The sequence below is a fragment of the Electrophorus electricus genome, chromosome 12 (assembly GCF_041902795.1).
Source record: "Electrophorus electricus isolate QZ-2024a chromosome 12, ASM4190279v1, whole genome shotgun sequence".
In the NCBI taxonomy this organism is placed as follows: domain Eukaryota; kingdom Metazoa; phylum Chordata; class Actinopteri; order Gymnotiformes; family Gymnotidae; genus Electrophorus; species Electrophorus electricus.
This window is the reverse complement of record NC_137508.1, coordinates 25,872,536-25,898,516: the sequence shown is the minus strand read 5'-3', so window position 1 is coordinate 25,898,516 and position 25,981 is coordinate 25,872,536. Positions and strand designations below refer to the sequence as shown.

General features: G+C 37.1%; 1 protein-coding gene across 2 annotated transcripts in view; it reads right to left on the bottom strand.

Annotated features, from left to right (window-relative positions):
- The window catches only part of LOC145660169 (uncharacterized), a 283,557-nt gene that overhangs the window by 200,908 nt on the left and 56,668 nt on the right, over positions 1–25,981 (bottom strand). The window contains exon 2 of one of the 2 annotated variants that reach the window (XM_081724291.1): positions 13,269–13,349. The exons of the other annotated variant lie outside the window; for it this stretch is intronic. The gene's annotated coding sequence lies outside the window, so the exon portion shown is untranslated. The remainder of the gene's footprint in view (positions 1–13,268; positions 13,350–25,981) is intronic. 2 annotated transcript variants of the gene reach the window in all.

The window sequence follows — 25,981 nt, the reverse complement described above, 5'->3', positions numbered from 1 at the left end:
TACAACCTTATTAATATATTTCACTGCTTTTGTGAACCAAACATTTTGGTAAACTTACTTTAAACAACAAAACAGTTGGTTCACATGAGTAAAGGTATGTTTTCAGATGAAATATGATACATTTCTAAAAGTGGACCTCATATTTTCAGCCATATGGCCATATTATTACTTTATGCAGTGCTCTGTCAAATGGTACCTCATTAAGGACAGAGTTGAGACTGGTCTGAACATTTTGATATGAAACTCATTGGTATCATACTATAAGTAAGAACCTTTAAAGTGAATTTAAAATGTATGCAAAACCAGAGAAAATGCCCTTAGACTTCAGAGAGTTAAATTTCACTGCTTGGTAAGTTGCTCTGGATAAGACATTCTGCTGAATGCAAATGTAAATATAAATGATATTCAGATTAATATTAGCACTACTTGCCACACTGCTTCTGCCCAGGCTCTGATTTTTTGTATTGCAGATTTAAAACTTTTCCTAAAACCCAACACAGATAAAACAGAAGTTTTATTACTTGGAGCCAAATCACTACTTCAAGGTTTGCTATGAGTTTTATTAGGACAGTGTGACAATTGGCTACCCTCCTAGCGTCTCTGTTTTATGATTTCCCTCTCGCGTCTTTGTTTTCCTTTACTTCCCGGTTCCGCTCCTTGGTTTCATTGTCTCCGCCCCTCGTCTGTTCCTAGATTCCAGTCCATGCTTGGTTCTCCCTGTTCCCATGTTCACCTGAGTCTATTTAGTGCCTGATTGTCTTGGTTATTTAAGCCATGTGTTTCATTTTCTAGTTTGTTGGTTATTTTGGTGAGTTAGGTTCATTGTAGTTGTTGTTGCCCACGCGTTACTGTTTGCCGAGTTTGTGTATTACCTGCCTTAGTGTTTTCCCCTTGCCTCTGTTTATTTTGCTGTTTGTGTTTCCTTCGTGTAATAAACTGTCTCCTGCATATGCATTCTGCCTCTTGCCTGCTCCTGGTAGCATTGTTACAGGCAGTGATAGCTCAGTACGTGACTTGTAATTGGAAGGTTGCTAGTTCAAGCCCCACCACCAATTATCCATTGTTGAGCCCCTGAGCAAGGCCCTTAACCTTCAACTGCTCAAGTTGTACTTAGTCATAATTGTAAGTTGCTTTGGATAAAAGTGTCAACTAAATGCCATAAATGTATATGCTATCAAGCCAACCCAAGTTATTACAAACCTCAGATGTCTCTGTGTGGAGTCTCACAATGTTAGTCACTAACACTACTTTTTACCATTTGCATAATATTGCATACTTATGCCCCATGCTCAGTGATGGTGACACTAGTATGATTAATGACTTTTTAAAAATATTTTCCCTTCCGGTTCTTGTCTGTTTCTATGGTTACCTGTCTCCTCCTCTCAATATCTCCAGCTGTTCCTTGTTTGTCTGTCATTGCTATTTAAGCCTTGCTTTCTCATCTCTTCTTTGCTGGTAATTTTCACCTTGTCTGTTGTGTTCTCTTCTCTTCGCTATGCTTCTCTGATATCATCTAGGTTATTCTCTCCCTGCTCATATACGCAAGTATTGTCTGGTTTTCCTTATAAAATGGTTTCATCTTATGTCTTTATGTAACTCTCTGGTCTTCTGTTTAGTCATGTTTCCTGTTTGGTTTGCTTTCTGTTTTAGTATAGTTGTCATTTGTCTAGCTAAGTGTTCCAGTTCTGCTTATTCAACTTCCTTTGTATTGTCATACTCGTTAGTCATGCTTGGTTATCTTAGGTTTATGCATCGTCGTGACTCTTCCGTTATTCCTTTGTGTTTCGTTTCCTGTTGATTAATCTTCTCAGTCCCATTAGCATGTTAGTTTATTATGTTAGTTGGTTCTATTTACATTTTGTTTCTCTAGTTGTGTGATACTGTATTAAACTTGCTTGTTTGTGTTATCCTGTCTGTTTCTTCATTCTTAATATGGTTTTCCATGTCTCCGATAATTTACACTGCCTCCTCTGAGATGATGCTATTGCATGTGTGTGTTCGCCCTCAGCCCCCAAAATGTTACACCAGGTGTGAAATCATTCCCTTTCCTTTTGTCTTTCTTCTCTGACCCTGTGTACTTGGCCTGTCTGTCCAGTGTCATGGTTCTATAAGAAAATTCTACTTTCATTAACGCATTTTTGTCATTTTGTAACAAAAGCCACTAACAAAAAAAATCACATAAGCAGAAATGTTTTAATTTTACTGCTCATCTCTGGAAATGTACAACTCAATCCAGCCCCAGACTCTGCTATAAGTTTTAACACTCCTGCAGATTTTTAAATCAAGGACAGGACTTGGATTTATCCATTTGAATGTATGTATGTGTGTTAAAATTGACATTTGTGTTTGGGCACATACAACTCATACTGATTATTTTATCTGGAGATAATAATGATATAGGGTTTCCATTATACTGTGTTAAGGACTAAAAAAAATACTGATAATGTAGAAATTCTTAACAATTTTAATAATTTCATTACTTCTGGATCTTTATTCAATATATATTAATCAATGTTTCATTACTGTTTGTTATGATAATCATACTATCTTTAATCTTTAAACTTAAACTTAACTTTAAAGTGTTATTGAGCTGCATAAAGCCGTTGCTCTTTTAGATACTAGAAAAGATCCTGATGATTGGATCCTTACTTAGGCTAGCAACTGATTCTATTCATTTCAGTTCAAGTTTTTTATTTTCTGTGAGAAACTTCATTTGAGAAGTAGTAAAAAAAACCAAAACATATGTGTCTGTTGTTTGTCTGGTGTATTTATCTACTTCGTGGTTTTATAAATCATTAATGAATAGAAAAAAAGTATAACAAAACAATAAAATGCTATCTACGATTTCAAAAGGCAAATAGAAGAAGCAACAAAGCTTGTTGATGCTCTGCTTGTCCTTACATTCAGTGACCTATAACCCATAATCTATTGCCAAAGTGCATGAGTGTGTATTGTAAAATGTATGTGTGGGGTCATTAGTCACTTGCTTGGGTCCATGTCTGGTGGATGCTGCTTAGAGACTCCTGTTCCTGGCCTGATTTTATTACTGATTCTGACAATCTTGTTGAAGCATTGTAATAGTCTTCATTGCTCCAAACCATGCCATTATGTTAGAATTTAGTATGGACTCAGCAAAGCAATTATAGAATGTTTGGAGAACTGATGGCTTTATCTGAAGTCTTCTCATCTTCCTAAGGAAGAAAAACCTTTTTTGTCACTTGGAAGACATCAGCTCACCATTTCTTTTCTTGTCAGAGTGTTGTCAATGGTTGTTCCTAAGTATTATATTCTCCAACCTTTTAAAATTCTCTGTCTCTTTATTTCCATTGTTGGGGCCACATGTGGGTGCTGCCTGAAATCCATCAGCATTTCTTTTGTTTTATTGGGATTCAGGTCCAGGAAATTGTCTGTACACCACTCAGAAAATCTGTCCTTCTGTCAAATACAGCTATCAGAATTGACGGTGTTGAGGATAACAGTGTCATCTAAGTACTTTATGTACTACTTCCCCAGGTGTACACTTCTACAATCATGTTTAGAGTGTAAACAAGACCAGTGAGATGACTGAGCCTTGTGGTACTCCTATTGTTATACATTTATTAGTACTCAGATGACCACTGTATCTCATACTCTGTGACCTGTCCATCAGAAAACATTAACACACATACTGTGAAGTTTCTGTATCATGAGGAGAGGCTATACAGTGTTAAATGTACTAGAGAAGTCCATAAATACCTAATAAATGATTTGGGTCTCTTCAGTTCATAGGTGTGATGAAAGAAACATCAGCACTGCATCATTGACACCTCTTCCTGCTTATATTCAAACTGAAGTGGGACTGTTAATCCATTCACTGTCTGTTGTAGATGTACAAGGAGAAGTCTCTCAAAGGATTTAATCACTAGCATGTTAGAGCTACAGGACCATAGTCATTATTGCAGGTGGGATTGCTCTTCTTAGGGACTGGGCAGATCATGGCAGATTTCCGTGAAATTGGTATGGTGTGTTCTGCCATGGTGCAATTGAAGAAGTGACAGAACATTTCTGCCAGCTGGCTAGGGTACAGTTTCAGGCCCTGTCCATGATGCTATCTGGGGCCTGGAGCCTTACTGGATTTTAATCAGCTAAAAACTCTCTCCATTCCGCAGGGTAACTGTATTTTAGAGTTTGGTGATGCCTCCAAGAGAAGACGGGAGATCAGCTCCTCTCTCTCTGCTGTGAAACTGTACTAATCAAATTGTCAGAAAAAGCTATTCAGTTCCTCTGCAAATTTGATACAGATACTAGCTATAAATCTGATGCCTTTCCATGATCCCTTGGCTTTACCCTCCTGAAAGAGTTTTTCCACTTTGTCCTTAGTTTATTTTTGGCCTGTTTTATTTCTTTTTAAATTTTGCCTGCAAATGTTTAGCTTCTAATCTATTTCCGTAGGTAAATGCTGTTTCCTTTTGATTAAGAGTTTTTTTGGTCCTCTGTAAAGGTGTATTGCTCTAAAACACTTTAGCTGATTTTGTGGGTATAATCATGTCTTCACAGAAGTGAATGTAATCCGATACCCTGTTTCTAGTCTCCTTCAGGCTTTCTCTGGATGTCAGCATATCCAGTCAGTACATTTAGGGTTTCCACTGCATCCTTATTTTACTGTTTAACATGCTTTTTAGCCACACCCTCTCTTTGAAGTACTTTCTGGTATATGGGTACCAACTGAATCGCATTGTGGTCAGAGGTTTTGCTGTATGTGTTGTTTACATTCCCATAGCAGAGATCAATTGTTCTGTCTCTTCTGGTGGTGCAGGACACATGCTGCTTATATGTGGGTAAAATATTTTTGAGTCTGCAGGTATTAAAATCTCTGAGGATTAAAACAGGAGAGTCTGATGTGTCATCCACTATATGCTGTACACACACAGCCACTATCTCTGCTGCATGAGAGACATTCCCGGAAGGAGGAATGTAAACAATAACCAGACTCAGCAGACCAATTTTTCTAGACAGGTACCTTGGTCTGAGTGTAATTGGTAATAATTCAATGCCCGCTGAGCAGTGTGGCACAAATATTTGAAGTTTTACACAAAGTTTCCTGCACGCACAAACATAACCCGCCTTTGTGATGTGTACGAGTTCTAATCTGAGTGGTAACGTCTAGGACAAGTTCTGTATTATCCACAGTCCCATCAAGCCAAGTTTCTATTAAACAGATAAGATTGGCATCTTTGTATTCATCATTTGTTTCTCAGTGTTCTAACATTTACCAGCATTTGTGATGGTTACGGTGGGTCTTTTTGAATTTTAGTGGGTCTCTGAGATGCTTCTGTACACCTCCTCTCCTGCCCAGCTTCTTTGTTATGTCAAGCCACCAGTAGCCCCACTGTCTAAACGACACTCCAGTTAACTCCAATTAATACATTTCTTGTGTCAGCCCCGAGTAAATCCGTATAGATTGTAAATCTGCTCTGCTGTATTGAATTACAGCAGATGGTTCTCAAACATGTTATAAACAATTTACAGCAAAGTGCAAACAGATAAGAGACAAACACAAACCAACACTACTTCAGTTGTTGCCAATGTAGCGTCGCTGTTTAAGAAGATTAAGACAAAATTTTATAGCAAGACCTCTAACAATATCTTTTTAATATTTCCTTTCATAGTAAGGAAAATACTCTTATATGGCAATCTGACTTTGCCCCTGCATTATGTACAATAACTCCTCAATCGACTCAGAATATGGACAGTGGCCCAGTTATTAATGTGGTCACAAAATGGAGCCAGGTCTAGAATTGGCACAGGAGCCAAAGATGGGCCTGAAATTGGGATAGGATCAAAAGCAGGGGTTGGGGCCAGGCCTGGAATGGGGACAAGGGCTCAGTCAGGAACAGTGACTTGTTTTGTGTACTAGCTCCAACACTAGTATGTGGTTTAAGATAGAGCTATGTTTGACAAATCCATGTCATCACTGCCTAGGTATAGGCTTAGGTATATGTTTTGGTCAGAAGAAACTGAATTACCTACAAATGTTCAGCAAATGAAAACTACTCAAGCCCACTCAAAGGGGCTCAGCAAAATACCTTTCTTAGAAGACATGGCAGGGAGTCACCCTTCAAATACTGAATGTTCCAGCCACTCTGCCTCAAAGTCACTTGCTATTTAGAGAAGCTATTTAGCCAAATTGTCTTTTTGACCATGTGAACTAAGATGTGAATACAAATGCCAACAATTCAGTGATATGCACTTTCAAACCGGATCAAGTAAACATGTTATTAATGTGCAGCACTAAATAGGACACTTTGATATTACATTCTGGTTCACCCAGATTCCACCCTGATGATAGGAACGGCTGCTGTAATACCATGCGGGAGGCGTGTCCACTTGTACTGTTCACCATCAAAGGAGAATGCTATGGCTAGCTTTTCAGGTGAAGGGCAACTGACCAAAAAAGTCATGAGCCTTATATTTAACTGAAAAAGTATGCATGCTTGGAACACCCTTAAAAATGTCACAATGGGTGTTATGCAATCAGTGCAATGTTTTTAACAGCTTTCTTAAGTGACCACTGTTAGAGCAATAGGAGAGCTATTGTCTGGGCATGGAAAGCAGGTAGACCCACCTAATTTTAAATACAAGCAGTTCTCTGCTGCTTCTTTCCCACGAGACTAACCCTGACTTTCTAATCCTGACTGTACTGAAAGAGTACAATAGTTTTGAATTATTCATTTAGAAATATTTTAACATTTGTGAGCATTTGTGAATAACAAAAGACCCATGATAGACCTGTACCACAAAAAGCAGAAGCATAATTTTGCTAAATCCTTTCACAGTTAACCTAAAACTTGAGTGTTTAGAATATTTTAAGGCAACAGGCTAAAAACGTATATGATACAATTAACAAAAAAGTAGTAAATTATTACAATAAACTTGATGCATAAATATTGATTACACTAAAAGTAATGTATACATTTGAGTATTATTTTATATTAAGCACTTTTCTCTGAGAATAAAGTCAAAGCATTTGAGTATTTTATGGTAGGATTAAGTGTGATTTTTAGGCACCCTTGCATGTGACAATTTCAACATACTGCAAATAGCCATGCCAACCCTCTCTGACCCCTGTATTTCTAAAAGTTTAAAGAAACATTCCTGCCCCAGTGTGAGAAAGGTCTAAGATGTCATTTAGGAGAATGTGCCTCAAGGCACAGCTGATGTTTCTATATTTTTGCTCTAAACTAATTTGTACGGTGTATATATGGATGTTATGTGTTATTTAGGTTTTTCAATAAGAATTCTAATGATTTTGGGTTTGTTTTATGCACCAGTTTTTTGCTCTGCTATTAAATTAACTTCCAATGCTATACTCTTATAATCATTGTACAATATCTTTAATTTCTGAAAAGGTTTTGTTCCTCTCGAATTAGGTTGTGAAATTCATCATCCATCACCTTAAAAGAAATATTGATTTGGCCAGAAAATCATATGTTTGTTTACTTTTACCTGTTGTGTGAACATAGCCTAAGTACTATGTAGGTGTCTGAATTTTTTTATTAGTGAGTATTGCCCTGTCTGTGATTTTATATATTATATGATATGCTTATTAAATCTAAATAGATCTGCTTGATATTTAAAACCATTTAAGAGGACTCAAAATCCTTGGAATATAAATATATTTTTAAATTAGACTTAAAAACATTAGGTGACATGCTTATAAAAACCTAACAACCTACAAGGACAGCATGGTGGCGTGGTTGGTAACACATTTGCCTCCTAGCGCTTGTCTTGGATTCAAGTCCCTATCTGGGTGAAGTTTAGATGTTCTCCCCTTGTCGGGGTGGGGTTCCTCTGGGGTCTCTGGTTTCCTCCCATAATTCTAACAAGGAGGTTAGAAGGTTAGGTTAGGTCAACTGACTGTCCTAATAAATGGTCCTAGTGTGAGTGTGAATGATTGTGTGTGCCCAGCGGTGGATGGTAGTTTGTCCTGTGTGTTGTCCTCTCTCTCTTCCTTGCATCTGATTCAGCTCCTCAGGGAGTTGACATTTCTGGTTGAGAGTATGTGGTGCATAATTGGCTGCTGTTTCTCAACAGCATGTGACTGCATGTAAAATCTGTGTGTGTTCCATGTTACAAGACCTTTGGTTCCTTGAAAGTTGCTAAAGAAATATAACTTCATTCATTCATAACAGGTAACCAGGCAAACTCAGAGGCTAGCTGCAGGATGCAGGCTTGGAAAGGAGGTCTCAGAATGGAGTGGCACAGTCTCCTGTGAAAGCTAATGCAAGTAAGACTAGATGGGACCTGCAGGAAAAAATAGTCAAAAGAAAGCAATACATATGTGCACACAATCAACTAATAAGTGGCTGATTGTGATAATGGGAGTGATCAGGGCAGGTGTGTGAAGTTGACTTGGTGCCAAACAGGGTGTGATACTCTGAAGATAGCATGTCTGCCGTGACCCCCAGTAAAAACCAAACTGCGTCATGCTGTAGGTGCAATTATTTGAAACTCCTGGAGGGCATGGAGGAAAAGCATCAGAAATATTTTACTTTGTTTCTGTCACGATCAGTCCCTCCTAGCTTCCGTGTTCCATGTTTCCCCTGTCTTGTGTATTTTAGTTCCATGCCACAGTTTCGATTTCTCCGACCATCATTTGATTTTCCACACCTGTCCCTTGTTTAGTTCATGTATTTAAACCCTGCCTTGTGGCCTTGGTCTTGGCTTTTCATTGTTTACTTCATTGCGTTTGGTGGAAATCTGAAAGCCCGTCTGTGTTTCAAAGTCTTCATTTATGTTAGTCTGTTGTTAACTTAGCCTTCTTGTTTCCTAGCCTCTTTTATAGCCTGTTTCCCCTGTTTGCCTTCATGTGTTTTCGTTGTTTGCAATGTATCCCTATGCTCTCCATTTTGGCTCTATGACCCTGGAACGTTATAACAACTCTGATTTTGGATTTGTCGATAATTAATCTCGCACATGCGTCCACCTCCTAACCGCTCACCATTACAGTTTCCATGGAGAAGCACCAACAGCTCAAGGCAGTAAAACACCCATTAAGACGTTTTTTTGTTTTCTGGACAGGACATCACTTAAGGAACTTTTTCTAGCCAAGTGTGTATTACCTTGCTTGACCCAGTGGACTGGTAGCCTGTGTGCACTTTGCAAACTCTTTAAAAACAAAAACACTTTAATAAGAAAAATTTCTTTAACAACACTGAAATAGAAATTTCACAACACATTCATAACACCCTGTGACCTGCTATATGCTGTGCAAGGATGTCATTTAAGCTTTAATCCATTCCTTGTCCTGAATTGTATGTGAAAATTCAAGATATACCATGTTCTGTCATGAATGAAATATCAAATCCTGTTTAAAACAATACATTTTCAAAATTGTGATATCCATTACATGATGAGGACATAAAAAGAAACTTTGTTCAGTCGTCAAAGGAGAGGCCTGTGACAGAGTGAGATGGGAGGTGGACCACAGATCATGCTCATCTGGAAAATCACTATATTAAAACTGTTCTGAAGGCAACTCTGCCTTGAAGGCAGAATGAATATATTTGCTTAACAGCCAGTAAATTGAGATTAATGTGACTGATTAACATTCAATGGGAGGAGATTTTCAAATACTGCAAGCTCACCTCATGTAGTCCCTCTACTGTTGCTACCAGAAATCACTTTAAGAGCAAGTGTATAAGATCATGCTGCAGTAATCAGTAGAACTGAAGCTGTCATGTTGACATCTAAATGTACCATTCATATACAACAAAACCAAACTTTTACAAAGTATAACAAACTATCAGAAACATTATTGTTTGTTCAAAACACTTTTTAGAATAAAATGGTTGCTAACATCCCATACATGAGCCGAAATACCATGTTATACCAGGAACATACAACTCCACATTAATACCTGCCTCAGATGCGGCTAAGCATTTATAAATAATTCTGCAGCTTCCTCAGTGTCATGATCGCTAGCTTGGGCTCTGTTTCCTAGCATCCCCCTGTTAGCCTGTTGACAGTTCTCCAGTCACACTACCCCATTCCTCCAATGGTCACATGCTCATCAGATCTGTCTCTCTTAATTACTGACTCATGACACCTGATCCTTATTTATCATCTATCTATTTAAGCCTGTTTGGTCATTCGTATTCATTGTGAAATATTGCCATGATCATTGCATGTGTACTGATCATTATCCCTATTAGTATCTCCAGTTACCCATCTGTTTTGCTGCATAGTTATTGTGTCTGTCTTATCCCTATCTGGTGTGTTTATTCTGATAGATTTATATTTGACTCTATACATTTTGGCTCCTTATGCTCTGGCCTGCCCCTTGTGCTTTTCTTTTGTTTTCTGTGGTTTTTGATCTCCGCATTGTTAACGACTTTGACTCTGGGTAACCTTTTTGTCAATAAAACCAACCATCCATCTATAACCCCTTTTCATAACATATGTAGATCTGATTAGATTTGTGCCTCAGCCCATGCATGCTCTTTGAGCACTGAAATTTCCCTGCTGGCCCTTCCTAGTGTATACTGCCCTCCTGTGCCCTCACATCAGGAACCTCAGCCACACGCCTGCTCCTGAAACACTGCAACCACTTCTTCCACATGGACCAAAAGTTTTTTTTTTGTTTGTTTTTTTAAACAAAGTTTAGCATTTTGATAACCTGTGGACCTTTAGTGGATGCATTTCTTTCATTTACAAAAAGCGTACTGCAGACAGTGTGCAGATCTACTTAAAGGCTCAATCAGTAATTTTGAGCACCATAAAGTAGCAAACACTCTTAAGGTAAGTGATTATTTATTATGTTTGATTTTTTTCCATAAAGTGCTCTTCAAATTTCTTTATAGTCCTCAAATGAACCAGTTTATTGTCTGTTGAATAGGTTACCCACATAGAGGCAGACATGATTAAAATAGATTTAATACAGAATATCTTAAATATGCAGGTCACTATGTATCAGTATACAGGCTTTCATAATGTGAATCACTATACAAAAATTTCCTTTAAGCAAACAGAGGCAATGCAGACAATAACAGGGTTAAATAAATGTTCATTTAAGTTCAGCAATGTCTCATGTATTATGACATTTTATAAGATTCAAGAAAACTCTGCAACAACATGATAACAACATTATAGATCAGTCACCTGCCTCCCTGCTCTCTACCTCTGCATCATGGTCATCCACCAGAAAGGATCTCAGAAACACAGCTTTTAACTGTGGCTATGTGCTGCAGACCACCATTCCTTAGCAGTTCACACAAGGGCTCAGACTCACTCATGGGGTGGACATCATTAAGCTAATCACACTTCTCCACAAACTGGACCCATGACTGGACCCATGTCCTCTTCCCTGCCTTCATACCAAACATATAGTGGGCTTTGAGTAAACAACAGTATGTAGGTAAATCAACCTTTTTAATGGGGGGTAGTTCTGGGAGAGAAATAAATGAATAATATGTCTTTGATGATGATGATGATAATAATAATAATATGTGACTTCTCATAGCGAGAGAGAGAGAGAGAGAGAGCGAAGCATGAGTGCATATTGGCAAAAGAGGCATTTATTATCTTATGCGAGTGAATGAAGAAAAAGGACATCTTTAAATAAAAGTCTCTTAGCACAAGCTGGTGTCTTAAGCTTGGAAGCAAATGAAAATCACTAGAGGCATTTCCTGTGGGTTTAACAAGGAACTGGTATGCATAGTCTGGTAAACGTTTTGGTGGAAGATGGTGATGAGCCACAAGACCCTGCAAATACATAGGTGAGGTCAGATATAGATGTATGCAAAAATCTGGCTGCACCTGTAGCTGCACCACATTATAGTGTGTCTGCAAGACTACCTGTATTCATGATGCTTTGTACATTTGTCAGGTTTTTTTTTTATATATATATTTTTACATTATTACAGTTTTTATTTGTAATTACTTAATTTTTTCTTCATTATATAATATTCATTTTTATTTTTAAATTGTAGCTTGTAAACAACAAAGCTTCCATTAAAAAAAACAACAAGCTTCCATTAAATCAATTCAAGGTTGTTGATGTTTTTTTTAAATGTATTTATTTATTTTCATTTTCCATTATATTTCCTATTTCTTAATTGTTGGATATTTTAAATAATAGTTTGTTTCCAGTTACTCTAAGTGTCATGATTAGTCCCTCCCAGCTTCTGTGTTCGATGTTTTCCGTCTTGTGTATTTTAGTTCCATGCTGTAGTTTCATTTTCTCCGCTCCTTGTTTGATTTTCCACACCTGTCCCTTGCTTCTAGTCTTGTTAAGTTCATGTATTTAAACCCTGTCATGATCTGTGTCTTTGCTGTTCATTGTTTATTTGAATCTGTGTGTTTGTGTTTGGTGGAAGTCTGAAAGCCCATCTGTGTTTCAGTGCCTTTGTTTATGTTAGCCTGTTTTGTTATCCTAGACTTCGTGTTTCCTAGACTCTGTTATAGCCTGCTTTCCCTATTTGCCTTCATGTGTTTTTGTTTGTTTGTAATGTATCCCCGTAATCTCTGTCTTGGCTCTATGACCCTGGACTGCTATAATGGCTACGACTCTGGATTTGCCCGTAATAAATCTCGCTCTTCTCCGCACTTGCATCCACCTTCTTACCTCTCAGCGTTACACTAAGTATTCTTTAAGCCTACTTTCACTTCAGAGGTTCAATTATAAAACATTTATAGCTGATGTTCTCGTTACCTATGTAGTTTAGAATAAGAAAAGGATTCAGAAAAGGAGTCAGAATTTGCCATTTTGGTGATGAGTAATAAAACACTACATAAAATTATGATATTACACATTCATGTTACACAAATGTTTAATCATTTCTTAAACAAAGAATGTGTCATGCCACCCATTTTCCTGGATCACTACAACTTTTTGCCTTTTCCTGTTTGCATTTGTCTGTCTGGTGGTAGGAATGGCTTTTGATCTGGACTGTACTTTTACTTTATTTGTATTACTCCCTGGTTCTGTTAATCCCAAAGTGCTGGTTCTGGTCCTTGCTTGTTTTTTGGCTACCGTATTGAATTGTCCTCCCCTGAATAAACCCGCAACTCTTAACTACATGCGTCTGGCTTTATCTGAAATGTTACATAATACTTTGCAGATGGCGGATTCAGATGCTTTGATGAAAGCCTTGTCCACTAAAGGACATTTTCTCGGTCAACATAAGCAGCTACTGGAGGTTTACTCGCTCTATTGAGGGCATCACCAAACAGCAGGCTGAACAACAAAGCCAAATGGCAGAATTCGGGAGATGTATGAGAGAACTCACCTCCAAACTGCAAGCCATCTACTCAGTGATATCTTCCTTCAGCTTTGGTTGCTCTTCCCCTTGGTAATTACTTTGGTTTTCCTGTCAACAAACCAGACAAACATGATGGCTCCCAAGATAAATGTCGGGGAAGTTTTGATACAGTGTTCTTTGTATTTTAGCAGTGGTCCACCTTATTCCAACAAAGCTGAGATAGCCTTCCTTACCTCTTGATTTGCAGACAAGGCCCTTGATTGAGCAAGCGCAGTATGGAATAACGTGCATTGTCTTTTGAGAAATGTTTTTTAACCCACTTAGTCATAATTGTCATAATTGTAAGTCGCTTTGGATAAAAGTGTCAACTAAATGCCATAAATGTATATGCTATCAAGCCAACCCAAGTTATTACAAACCTCAGATGTCTCTGTGTGGAGTCTCACAATGTTAGTCACTAACACTACTTTTTACCATTTGCATAATATTGCATACTTATGCCCCATGCTCAGTGATGGTGACACTAGTATGATTAATGACTTTTTAAAAATATTTTCCCTTCCGGTTCTTGTCTGTTTCTATGGTTACCTGTCTCCTCCTCTCAATATCTCCAGCTGTTCCTTGTTTGTCTGTCATTGCTATTTAAGCCTTGCTTTCTCATCTCTTCTTTGCTGGTAATTTTCACCTTGTCTGTTGTGTTCTCTTCTCTTCGCTATGCTTCTCTGATATCATCTAGGTTATTCTCTCCCTGCTCATATACGCAAGTATTGTCTGGTTTTCCTTATAAAATGGTTTCATCTTATGTCTTTATGTAACTCTCTGGTCTTCTGTTTAGTCATGTTTCCTGTTTGGTTTGCTTTCTGTTTTAGTATAGTTGTCATTTGTCTAGCTAAGTGTTCCAGTTCTGCTTATTCAACTTCCTTTGTATTGTCATACTCGTTAGTCATGCTTGGTTATCTTAGGTTTATGCATCGTCGTGACTCTTCCGTTATTCCTTTGTGTTTCGTTTCCTGTTGATTAATCTTCTCAGTCCCATTAGCATGTTAGTTTATTATGTTAGTTGGTTCTATTTACATTTTGTTTCTCTAGTTGTGTGATACTGTATTAAACTTGCTTGTTTGTGTTATCCTGTCTGTTTCTTCATTCTTAATATGGTTTTCCATGTCTCCGATAATTTACACTGCCTCCTCTGAGATGATGCTATTGCATGTGTGTGTTCGCCCTCAGCCCCCAAAATGTTACACCAGGTGTGAAATCATTCCCTTTCCTTTTGTCTTTCTTCTCTGACCCTGTGTACTTGGCCTGTCTGTCCAGTGTCATGGTTCTATAAGAAAATTCTACTTTCATTAACGCATTTTTGTCATTTTGTAACAAAAGCCACTAACAAAAAAAATCACATAAGCAGAAATGTTTTAATTTTACTGCTCATCTCTGGAAATGTACAACTCAATCCAGCCCCAGACTCTGCTATAAGTTTTAACACTCCTGCAGATTTTTAAATCAAGGACAGGACTTGGATTTATCCATTTGAATGTATGTATGTGTGTTAAAATTGACATTTGTGTTTGGGCACATACAACTCATACTGATTATTTTATCTGGAGATAATAATGATATAGGGTTTCCATTATACTGTGTTAAGGACTAAAAAAAATACTGATAATGTAGAAATTCTTAACAATTTTAATAATTTCATTACTTCTGGATCTTTATTCAATATATATTAATCAATGTTTCATTACTGTTTGTTATGATAATCATACTATCTTTAATCTTTAAACTTAAACTTAACTTTAAAGTGTTATTGAGCTGCATAAAGCCGTTGCTCTTTTAGATACTAGAAAAGATCCTGATGATTGGATCCTTACTTAGGCTAGCAACTGATTCTATTCATTTCAGTTCAAGTTTTTTATTTTCTGTGAGAAACTTCATTTGAGAAGTAGTAAAAAAAACCAAAACATATGTGTCTGTTGTTTGTCTGGTGTATTTATCTACTTCGTGGTTTTATAAATCATTAATGAATAGAAAAAAAGTATAACAAAACAATAAAATGCTATCTACGATTTCAAAAGGCAAATAGAAGAAGCAACAAAGCTTGTTGATGCTCTGCTTGTCCTTACATTCAGTGACCTATAACCCATAATCTATTGCCAAAGTGCATGAGTGTGTATTGTAAAATGTATGTGTGGGGTCATTAGTCACTTGCTTGGGTCCATGTCTGGTGGACGCTGCTTAGAGACTCCTGTTCCTGGCCTGATTTTATTACTGATTCTGACAATCTTGTTGAAGCATTGTAATAGTCTTCATTGCTCCAAACCATGCCATTATGTTAGAATTTAGTATGGACTCAGCAAAGCAATTATAGAATGTTTGGAGAACTGATGGCTTTATCTGAAGTCTTCTCATCTTCCTAAGGAAGAAAAACCTTTTTTGTCACTTGGAAGACATCAGCTCACCATTTCTTTTCTTGTCAGAGTGTTGTCAATGGTTGTTCCTAAGTATTATATTCTCCAACCTTTTAAAATTCTCTGTCTCTTTATTTCCATTGTTGGGGCCACATGTGGGTGCTGCCTGAAATCCATCAGCATTTCTTTTGTTTTATTGGGATTCAGGTCCAGGAAATTGTCTGTACACCACTCAGAAAATCTGTCCTTCTGTCAAATACAGCTATCAGAATTGACGGTGTTGAGGATAACAGTGTCATCTAAGTACTTTATGTACTACTTCCCCAGGTGTACACTTCTACAATCATGTTTAGAGTGTAAACAAGACCAGTGAGATGACTGAGCCTTGTGGTACTCCTATTGTTATACATTTATTAGTACTCAGATGACCACTGTATCTCATACTCTGTGACCTGTCCATCAGAAAACATTAACACACATACTGTGAAGTTTCTGTATCATGAGGAGAGGCTATACAGTGTTAAATGTACTAGAGAAGTCCATAAATACCTAATAAATGCTTTGGGTCTCTTCAGTTCATAGGTGTGATGAAAGAAACATCAGCACTGCATCATTGACACCTCTTCCTGCTTATATTCAAACTGAAGTGGGACTGTTAATCCATTCACTGTCTGTTGTAGATGTACAAGGAGAAGTCTCTCAAAGGATTTAATCACTAGCATGTTAGAGCTACAGGACCATAGTCATTATTGCAGGTGGGATTGCTCTTCTTAGGGACTGGGCAGATCATGGCAGATTTCCGTGAAATTGGTATGGTGTGTTCTGCCATGGTGCAATTGAAGAAGTGACAGAACATTTCTGCCAGCTGGCTAGGGTACAGTTTCAGGCCCTGTCCATGATGCTATCTGGGGCCTGGAGCCTTACTGGATTTTAATCAGCTAAAAACTCTCTCCATTCCGCAGGGTAACTGTATTTTAGAGTTTGGTGATGCCTCCAAGAGAAGACGGGAGATCAGCTCCTCTCTCTCTGCTGTGAAACTGTACTAATCAAATTGTCAGAAAAAGCTATTCAGTTCCTCTGCAAATTTGATACAGATACTAGCTATAAATCTGATGCCTTTCCATGATCCCTTGGCTTTACCCTCCTGAAAGAGTTTTTCCACTTTGTCCTTAGTTTATTTTTGGCCTGTTTTATTTCTTTTTAAATTTTGCCTGCAAATGTTTAGCTTCTAATCTATTTCCGTAGGTAAATGCTGTTTCCTTTTGATTAAGAGTTTTTTTGGTCCTCTGTAAAGGTGTATTGCTCTAAAACACTTTAGCTGATTTTGTGGGTATAATCATGTCTTCACAGAAGTGAATGTAATCCGATACCCTGTTTCTAGTCTCCTTCAGGCTTTCTCTGGATGTCAGCATATCCAGTCAGTACATTTAGGGTTTCCACTGTATCCTTATTTTACTGTTTAACATGCTTTTTAGCCACACCCTCTCTTTGAAGTACTTTCTGGTATATGGGTACCAACTGAATCGCATTGTGGTCAGAGGTTTTGCTGTATGTGTTGTTTACATTCCCATAGCAGAGATCAATTGTTCTGTCTCTTCTGGTGGTGCAGGACACATGCTGCTTATATGTGGGTAAAATATTTTTGAGTCTGCAGGTATTAAAATCTCTGAGGATTAAAACAGGAGAGTCTGATGTGTCATCCACTATATGCTGTACACACACAGCCACTATCTCTGCTGCATGAGAGACATTCCCGGAAGGAGGAATGTAAACAATAACCAGACTCAGCAGACCAATTTTTCTAGACAGGTACCTTGGTCTGAGTGTAATTGGTAATAATTCAATGCCCACTGAGCAGTGTGGCACAAATATTTGAAGTTTTACACAAAGTTTCCTGCACGCACAAACATAACCCGCCTTTGTGATGTGTACGAGTTCTAATCTGAGTGGTAACGTCTAGGACAAGTTCTGTATTATCCACAGTCCCATCAAGCCAAGTTTCTATTAAACAGATAAGATTGGCATCTTTGTATTCATCATTTGTTTCTCAGTGTTCTAACATTTACCAGCATTTGTGATGGTTACGGTGGGTCTTTTTGAATTTTAGTGGGTCTCTGAGATGCTTCTGTACACCTCCTCTCCTGCCCAGCTTCTTTGTTATGTCAAGCCACCAGTAGCCCCACTGTCTAAACGACACTCCAGTTAACTCCAATTAATACATTTCTTGTGTCAGCCCCGAGTAAATCCGTATAGATTGTAAATCTGCTCTGCTGTATTGAATTACAGCAGATGGTTCTCAAACATGTTATAAACAATTTACAGCAAAGTGCAAACAGATAAGAGACAAACACAAACCAACACTACTTCAGTTGTTGCCAATGTAGCGTCGCTGTTTAAGAAGATTAAGACAAAATTTTATAGCAAGACCTCTAACAATATCTTTTTAATATTTCCTTTCATAGTAAGGAAAATACTCTTATATGGCAATCTGACTTTGCCCCTGCATTATGTACAATAACTCCTCAATCGACTCAGAATATGGACAGTGGCCCAGTTATTAATGTGGTCACAAAATGGAGCCAGGTCTAGAATTGGCACAGGAGCCAAAGATGGGCCAGAAATTGGGATAGGATCAAAAGCAGGGGTTGGGGCCAGGCCTGGAATGGGGACAAGGGCTCAGTCAGGAACAGTGACTTGTTTTGTGTACTAGCTCCAACACTAGTATGTGGTTTAAGATAGAGCTATGTTTGACAAATCCATGTCATCACTGCCTAGGTATAGGCTTAGGTATATGTTTTGGTCAGAAGAAACTGAATTACCTACAAATGTTCAGCAAATGAAAACTACTCAAGCCCACTCAAAGGGGCTCAGGAAAATACCTTTCTTAGAAGACATGGCAGGGAGTCACCCTTCAAATACTGAATGTTCCAGCCACTCTGCCTCAAAGTCACTTGCTATTTAGAGAAGCTATTTAGCCAAATTGTCTTTTTGACCATGTGAACTAAGATGTGAATACAAATGCCAACAATTCAGTGATATGCACTTTCAAACCGGATCAAGTAAACATGTTATTAATGTGCAGCACTAAATAGGACACTTTGATATTACATTCTGGTTCACCCAGATTCCACCCTGATGATAGGAACGGCTGCTGTAATACCATGCGGGAGGCGTGTCCACTTGTACTGTTCACCATCAAAGGAGAATGCTATGGCTAGCTTTTCAGGTGAAGGGCAACTGACCAAAAAAGTCATGAGCCTTATATTTAACTGAAAAAGTATGCATGCTTGGAACACCCTTAAAAATGTCACAATGGGTGTTATGCAATCAGTGCAATGTTTTTAACAGCTTTCTTAAGTGACCACTGTTAGAGCAATAGGAGAGCTATTGTCTGGGCATGGAAAGCAGGTAGACCCACCTAATTTTAAATACAAGCAGTTCTCTGCTGCTTCTTTCCCACGAGACTAACCCTGACTTTCTAATCCTGACTGTACTGAAAGAGTACAATAGTTTTGAATTATTCATTTAGAAATATTTTAACATTTGTGAGCATTTGTGAATAACAAAAGACCCATGATAGACCTGTACCACAAAAAGCAGAAGCATAATTTTGCTAAATCCTTTCACAGTTAACCTAAAACTTGAGTGTTTAGAATATTTTAAGGCAACAGGCTAAAAACGTATATGATACAATTAACAAAAAAGTAGTAAATTATTACAATAAACTTGATGCATAAATATTGATTACACTAAAAGTAATGTATACATTTGAGTATTATTTTATATTAAGCACTTTTCTCTGAGAATAAAGTCAAAGCATTTGAGTATTTTATGGTAGGATTAAGTGTGATTTTTAGGCACCCTTGCATGTGACAATTTCAACATACTGCAAATAGCCATGCCAACCCTCTCTGACCCCTGTATTTCTAAAAGTTTAAAGAAACATTCCTGCCCCAGTGTGAGAAAGGTCTAAGATGTCATTTAGGAGAATGTGCCTCAAGGCACAGCTGATGTTTCTATATTTTTGCTCTAAACTAATTTGTACGGTGTATATATGGATGTTATGTGTTATTTAGGTTTTTCAATAAGAATTCTAATGATTTTGGGTTTGTTTTATGCACCAGTTTTTTGCTCTGCTATTAAATTAACTTCCAATGCTATACTCTTATAATCATTGTACAATATCTTTAATTTCTGAAAAGGTTTTGTTCCTCTCGAATTAGGTTGTGAAATTCATCATCCATCACCTTAAAAGAAATATTGATTTGGCCAGAAAATCATATGTTTGTTTACTTTTACCTGTTGTGTGAACATAGCCTAAGTACTATGTAGGTGTCTGAATTTTTTTATTAGTGAGTATTGCCCTGTCTGTGATTTTATATATTATATGATATGCTTATTAAATCTAAATAGATCTGCTTGATATTTAAAACCATTTAAGAGGACTCAAAATCCTTGGAATATAAATATATTTTTAAATTAGACTTAAAAACATTAGGTGACATGCTTATAAAAACAGATAGACTACTATTTAACATTACTAATCCAAATATTATTGGTTACCCATATTGAAAATTTCGGTATCCTTTCCTTGGCTCAAATCATTAGCTACCTGTAATGTGACATTGGAGATAGGGAGTGAGGCACGAATGGAGCGGTAGGCAGAGGTTTATTTAAATAAACAAAAAATATCCTAACCTAACAACCTACAAGGACAGCATGGTGGCGTGGTTGGTAACACATTTGCCTCCTAGCGCTTGTCTTGGATTCAAGTCCCTATCTGGGTGAAGTTTAGATGTTCTCCCCTTGCCGGGGTGGGGTTCCTCTGGGGTCTCTGGTTTCCTCCAATAATCCTAACAAGGAGGTTAGAAGGTTAGGTTAGGTCAACTGACTGTCCTAATAAACTGTCCTAGTGTGAGTGAGTGTGAGTGAGTGTGAATGATTGTGTGTGCCCAGCGGTGGATGGTAGTTTGTCCTGTGTGTTGTCCTCTCTCTCTTCCTTGCATCTGATTCAGCTCCTCAGGGAGTTGACATTTCTGGTTGAGAGTATGTGGTGCATAATTGGCTGCTGTTTCTCAACAGCATGTGACTGCATGTAAAATCTGTGTGTGTTCCATGTTACAAGACCTTTGGTTCCTTGAAAGTTGCTAAAGAAATGTAACTTAATTCTTTCATAACAGGTAACCAGGCAAACTCAGAGGCTAGCTGCAGGATGCAGGCTTGGAAAGGAGGTCTCAGAATGGAGTGGCACAGTCTCCTGTGAAAGCTAATGCAAGTAAGACTAGATGGGACCTGCAGGAAAAAATAGTCAAAAGAAAGCAATACATATGTGCACACAATCAACTAATAAGTGGCTGATTGTGATAATGGGAGTGATCAGGGCAGGTGTGTGAAGTTGACTTGGTGCCAAACAGGGTGTGATACTCTGAAGATAGCATGTCTGCCGTGACCCCCAGTAAAAACCAAACTGCGTCATGCTGTAGGTGCAATTATTTGAAACTCCTGGAGGGCATAGAGGAAAAGCATCAGAAATATTTTACTTTGTTTCATGATCAGTCCCTCCCAGCTTCCGTGTTCCGTGTTTCCCCTGTCTTGTGTATTTTAGTTTGTTTGATTTTCCACATCTGTCCCTTGTTTAGTTCATGTATTTAAACCCTGCCTTGTGGCCTTGGCTTTTCATTGTTTACTTCATTGCGTTTGGTGAAAATCTGAAAGCCCGTCTGTGTTTCAAAGTCTTCGTTTATGTTAGTCTGTTGTTATCTTAGCCTTCTTGTTTCTTGTTAGCCTCTGTTATAGCCTGCTTCCCCTGTTTGCCTTCATGTGTTTTGGTTGTTTGCAATGTATCCCTATGCTCTCCATGTTGGCTCTATGACCCTGGAACGTTATAACAACTCTGATTTTGGATTTGTCAATAATTAATCTCGCTCTTCTCTGCACATGCATCCACCTCCTAACTGCTCACGATTACAGTTTCCATGGAGAAACACCAACAGCTCAAGGCAGTAAAACGCCCATTAAGACTGTTTTTTGTTTTCTGGACAGGACATTAGGACATTGCTGAACAATGGTGGTGCTTGAACCAGCAACCTTCCAATTACAAGTCAAGTAGCTTAACCACTGAGCTATCACTGCCCTGTTGCTAAAGGATATCACCTTTAGTCCAACAGCGAGTATGAACAGAACAAACTAAGAACTGAGTAAATTGATATGGTACTTTTGTCTTAATAATCCCTCTGAATAGTCAAACTTCTTGTGGGCAGAGATGGCTCAAAATTCTTTTATAAGTTCCACTACAGGCATAAGCCCATTTGAATGTATTTTAGGCTACCTACACCCCTTCGACTTCATTGTACTTAAGGTCAGTGAACAAAGAGATAAAGAATTCCATAGATTCTTTCCATTGGTATACTCATAAACTATTCATTATCTGGCTGTGCTCATGCCATCCAAGTCACACCTCCAAATCTCACTACAGCTTCCCTAAATTAGCATCCATCAATTTTTTGCTTTACTACTTGTGGTAAATGCATTTAACAAATTATATTTATAGAAAATCCATCAATATGTCCATTAATGGCAAAATGCTGAATATAGCTTGATCCGTATGGTGAAGTTATAGTGTTAGAAATGGTAATGGTGTGGTTATAACAATGGAGTCTACTGGCTTTTCCAAGATGAGTTCTTCTCAGCTCCAGTGCTTTTAAAGTTAAACTAACACCATCTTTCTTCTCATGCAAGCTACTTTTGAGAAGCATAAAAGTGAAAAATTATATTTCTGTGGTAGCTCTGTTGCCCTGTATAGGTGTTGGCCCTGCATATTTTGCATTAGTTAATTTTATATCTTTGGAATAATACAATGTATATTATGATTATTATTCAAGATGTATCTGTCCATCCAGATAGCAAAGAGAGTCTGTGCCAGAATTGAATCATACATATCGTAACTTCATGTGTGGATTTACTGAATGGATCCATGCCTTAGCCCAAGAAAATAATGGCCCAAAAACACTTTGAATCCGGATCACAGATCTCACATGAAGGACTGACAGATCTCACATGAAGGACTGAAGGACTGATTACAGAGTGTCTGTAGTACAAGGCTTTTGATAATCCCCTGCTAGCAAGTATCAGAGATTTTATCAGAAATAGGGGGATTGCCTTAAAAAAGGAAAACAGTTAAAAGGCTTCTTAAATCAGTGATTGATGTCCTAGTAAAAATGGTGAATTTTCAAACACCTTTCTCACAATAGACAGGAGATTCTTGGAATGTTCTCATGTTACAATGAAGTCAGGTTGTCAGGTTAATAGACTTGTGCCATGTAGAATAATAAAAAAAAATGTAGCATTAAGGGAAAGGTTTGTCCCTTTACACCATGTTTCAAATGATTTGATTACAGAAGTCCTCTTAATACATCAGAAACCTGTGTGTGTGGGTGAGTGTGTCTGTGTCTGTGTCAACCAAACGTATTTGTGTGTGTGTGTGTGTGTGTGTGTGTGTGTCTGTTGCCTGAGAGAAAGCAACAGATATTCTTGTGTACACACCCTCAACAAATCCTGTGCAGATAGGTGTTGATATTACACTTGCAATACTAGTCATTCTTGTTCTTATGACTGTGTCTATGAGCGCATAGCTCATTATGTCAAAGAGAGATTTCATAGTATAATATAGATGTATAATACAGAATAATATAATCAACTAATTTAAAGGGAATTTATGTGAATTTATAAGACTTTTACATGTAACAAACATATTAATGGGCTCTCAGAACAATGTTCCACAATGATACAGGCTACATTGACTTTTCATGAAATAGAATTAGTAATTGTGTGATAATCACTTAAACAAAAATAACTGCTTATGATATAATTTTACTATGTATATACTTTAAATATACAGTGAAAAATATTATATACTGATGTTTGTCATGATGTTTTATCATGATATAATTAGAAAGGACATTATAGTGAGTGACAGTCTGGAATCTCTCACAGCAAAACCAGTTTTAATCTAAGGGAACATATTTTGGTGTTACAAAGTTTCTACTCACAGTACATCAATAGGCTAATTTTTAAAAAATAATATGATCTATTTAAACCTTGCTTCCATACATGCCTTACATCACCATTTTGTGGTCTATTGTTCCTGTTTAATTATTAGGCTCCTGAAATAACAATCCCTTATCCTACACTTACCCCATTACAAATGTCTCTCAAACGGATTATGTCCAACTTTTTTTTAGTGTGTTATACAGGATTAAAATGTAGTATATAAACACAATTTTAATCACTTGGCTGGGAACAGTAGCATCAGATAAATGAAAAAAAATACATTGTAATATGAAATTTGTTATTTTTGGTTTGCATTTAATGTATCCTGAAATGCATGAAGTAATGGCAAAGACCCAGTGTTCAGTTAGATATTCATCCTATTCCTTCAGTGTGGTGCTCTAGGACTGTCTGTTCTCCCTGATGGTAGAGAGTTTCATAAATTTAATCCATAAAGTATACTAGTTACCTTAAATCTAATAAACCTTAAACTCACCAATACTCAGTGTTAAGAGTTTAGCCCACAATAAACCTAAGAATGGTTAAATCATTGTAGCAACAGCTATGAATAGTAATTGTTATAAGTGGTTGTTCTGTTTATTGAACCTTCAAACAAGGATCAAAGTTAAAAGTTAATTTGTCACAGTATAACTGGCAGTGAAATGCCTTTGGTGACTGCTCTGCCTGTAGCCTGGATCATATATGTTGTTTAATAAATTGGGTTTAAAACTGCACACAAAAGAGTAGGTAGTATATCTGTTAGAGTTAAACAAGGAATAACAATTTATCATTAAACATCTTAACAGGGTTATCAAGGTTTAGAATTAGATTTAGGATTTTGGATGGAGAGACTTGCAGCTGTTTACAAATAATACAAGACACTACAGTTATCATATAGATAAATATCCAATAAACAGTGAGGTTTGCACCAGGAAAGGTCACCATACCACCAACACACAAACACATATGGAGATCGGTCCATATTGCAGGCGTTTACTGATTCAGCGTTATAATGTACACAAGCAGAAAATGTGTTAAAAGATTTGAGTGAATTTCAAAAATGAGGTGCCAAACTGATATGGTCTTATGTGCTCAAATAAAAATAAAAAAATCTTTAAACATAATGTGTTATGTAGCATAGAACTCTTGAAAATTGAAAAAGGTGATGTGTGCTGTTTGATGTTTTTAAACACCTTTAAAGTTTTCCTGATTTTGAGGTTTACTTCTCATGTAAATGAAATTTAAAATAATCATGTTTTTGTTTAGTATTTTCATATTAGTGATGTTTCTCAGACAAATCAAGGTAAATCAAGGTAAATAAGTTTATTCTTATTGCAAAACTCACTGGTTTCACTGATTTCAAAATTGTTGGAGTTGGGCTGACGTCACTGTTATGTAAACTTACTGAACCACATATTTGGCATTCACAGTCAAAATGATCTCTGACCTAATATACACCTGTTATTGTTGAAGTGAGATGAAAATAATAAGTTACACCTATAACCACTCTTTTAAATGTCAGAAATAACCTGCCTGTGTTGGAGACAAGTTTTGGAGACAAATCTTGGAGACAAGTCAGTGAATTACAAGAACGGAATCATTTGCTCAGATTATCACTTAACTTTAGATGGTGATGAATTTGGAAAATAAGATAAGGTAACATGTTTTTCTGTTTTATTGTTCATTTAGTATATTAATCATTCAGTTGTCATCCTCACATGAAGCTCATTTAAAATGATGGGTATTCATAGCATTGACAGGTGTTCTCTGACAAATACCTACATATTGTGTAGGGAACTTAGTGCTTTAAAGACTAAGAATTTCTAAACAAAATATTCAGATAGTTTTTCAAATAATATTTAACAACAATAGCCATATCAGTGATGGATCAAGTAGGCTTAAGGCTATTGTAGGATATTTTATTATCCTAGGATACACTAAGTCATATATGCCAGGGTTTGTCTTAATAATAATAGAGTTTATTTGATGGTTGATTTGATGAAAGCAAATTTTTAAACAATTTTTAAATCATTTCATATAAATTTCATTTTACTGTATGCTTGCAGATTTGCTCTCTCTGAATATGGCAGCTCAAGAAAAACATGCATATGTAAGTAAAAGCGCTATTACTTTTTGCATGCTTATCCAATATATGTACATGATGCAAATCCATTACTTTTATGTAAAAGAAATGTAAATTTAAATGCTTTATTAAACATATCCTTTTATAGATAGATAGATAGATAGATAGATAGATAGATAGATAGATAGATAGATAGATAGATAGAT